Source organism: Montipora foliosa, chromosome 10, assembly GCF_036669935.1.
Source record: "Montipora foliosa isolate CH-2021 chromosome 10, ASM3666993v2, whole genome shotgun sequence".
Taxonomy (NCBI): Eukaryota; Metazoa; Cnidaria; class Anthozoa; order Scleractinia; family Acroporidae; genus Montipora; species Montipora foliosa.
Genome location: NC_090878.1, coordinates 19,544,805 through 19,547,304, shown reverse-complemented (window position 1 = coordinate 19,547,304; position 2,500 = coordinate 19,544,805). Strand labels below are relative to the sequence as shown.

Here is a 2,500-nt window from a genome sequence, read left to right as displayed (position 1 = left end):
GCTGTGTTATGTTGTCTATAAGTTACAGTGAAAGAGATCACCGCCATTATTCATGTAAAAGACACTGTGTTTCCATACAATTGTGATCCGTATACGATTCAAATTTCCACGTCAGATGAATGAAGAATTCAAAGTTCACTTCACTCTGAGGTGCTCAGCGTTAAGCTAAATGACTGAGGCAAATCGAGATTGGCTTATGAATAGTGTGTGTAGTTACTATATATTCCTCGTTCTTCAAAGGTTACTGCTGCAAGAATACAATAGTGTAGCACCCGTAAGGGCCCCTACCCAGGTTACGTTTGGGGAAGGTTATATTTATTGATTAATTTACGACTATTTTTCACCTTTAACAAATTTAAAGTCGTTTGCTACAGAATTTACCCATTTCATATATTAGTTTCATTTTATTGTCCTATTATAAGTTATCTCGTTTCTGGATCAACACCAATTATTATTTTCAAAGTTACTGTACTCCAGTGAAGGTTTCCTTTCTTGAGATTTAATACGAATTTGAACATAGAATTTTGCTACCATGGATCCTACAAACCAACCGAGCATATCAGATCAGCGACGCACCTTATTCCAACTACTTAATGGAGACGTATTTTATCCAGTTCAAGTCTGGCCCAAGAAAATTTTATTAACTTTCTGGAAGAAACCCATCGGAGACAAAGACACTTTCCAACTAATGCTATTTTTTCTGGGCAATGGATGCTCCCCTGATATCATAACAGAATGGATCTACTCTTCACAACACTGGGCGAGCCCACAGAAACTGGACAAAAGAAAACGTCAAGTAAGCTTCATCTGCAACAACATGGACTCCAAAGGACACATCTGGTTCTATTTTGACATTCATCACAACGAAAGGCTCTATCTAAATGGACAAAAAAGAACGAAAAATCAGAATGAATCTAGTTAAGTTTTCTCATCCTTTTAAGAATCATTTCGCTAGTACACCTCTTCTATTCAAATAGACACATTTGTATTTCAAAGAACGAATAATTCGCAAGTAACTATTTTCTGCAAATTTACATACATATATTTTCCAGATCAAATTTGATTTTCCTTCTAAGTATTTCAGTCAAAAAATTTTATTATTATTATTATTTTTAATTTATTTTATTCTATTTTATTTCTTTTCTTTTTCCAAATTTATTGTTCTTTTGCTTTATTATATCTCAGGCTGGTTTTGACATTAAAGTTTTATTTTCACACAGTTTGTTCTGTTTACTAACCCCACTGTGAGATTGAGATTTTACTTTGTAAATTTCTCTTCCTCATTTAACAGACTAGCCCTAATTTTTACTATGATTTTCCCCCAACTCACCATCCACACACACAATATTTTCCCCCATTTACCCACTTTAGTGGAGAGGAACCCCTTCTTGTAAGGGGATTCTTGCTTCAGCACCATAATCATGCCAGAAAGGTTGCTAGTCTACTGCTGTTTTTGTTGTTTTTTTTTACTTTATACAACTAAATCAGTAGTCACATTGCAATGATTGTAGATATTCAGCCAGTTTGTAGACCTTCAAGTGTAATGGAATTTGAGAATGTAATATTGCCTCACCTTTTCCTATCTACAGTAGTATGTCATAAATGTAACAGAAAAGTTTAAAACAATGTTCTCAAAAGTGACAAAATTGAAGTCAGCGGTTCTCTTGCATGGCATGTAAGTTAATTATTAAAGGAAGAAAAAAAGGCATACAGTGCATCAAGAAATTAATACCTGTCAATTTTTTAATGACAAAAGGTTGCAAGTTATAATCTCCTGATGAACAAAACAGTTTGTTTCTGTTTTAATTTAAGGCAAAAGTGAATTTCACTTTGTACGAAGGTATTGACACCAGTGTCTGGCAGTCTAGAAGTGACTCGAACAATAGTCATTGTCATTATCCATACTTGACGAGCTTTGAATTCTTACCAAACAGCCATGTGAGAGAAGTGTATACATGTAGTTCAAGTGGGGGTTATAGATGAAAGATAGAAGTGATCCTTGCTTGTCTTTTATATAATCAAACTGAATTGCTTGGTTAGAATAAGTGCCTTAAACAAGAGAGGTCATGGAATGTTCGATCACAAAGTTTGAGCTGAAGTCCTCAATGACTAGGTTGTTATTCCAACCCAAAGTGCTTGTATCTGTTTGGTAGACTGTTTCACACCTTGGTGGAGCTGGCATGACCGCTTTGGCTGGCAAGCTACCCACTGTTGTTCAGCTTGCTACATTGTACAATACTCCTACGGATAGTAACTGCATGTGAATTCCTATTCTACTAGTCTACACACTTGCTTGACGTGCTAAATTGGTGCACTCCTGGTCAGAGTTCGTGTAATCTAATATCCGAAAATTTGATAGTGCTAATTCTTTCAAGATTGCATGGGTCTCAGTAATTGATTTAGGAATTATTTTGTCTGTACGCTTTGCAAAGAAGCAAGACTACGAAGATCGGATTTGTACATGCACAACAATAATACAGTAATGATTGGAAGGATAAAC

General features: G+C 35.3%; 1 protein-coding gene across 1 annotated transcript in view; it reads left to right on the top strand.

Annotated features, from left to right (window-relative positions):
* Positions 1–2,500, top strand: part of LOC137972600 (tetratricopeptide repeat protein 28-like) — a 21,577-nt gene that overhangs the window by 9,060 nt on the left and 10,017 nt on the right. The window lies entirely within an intron of this gene.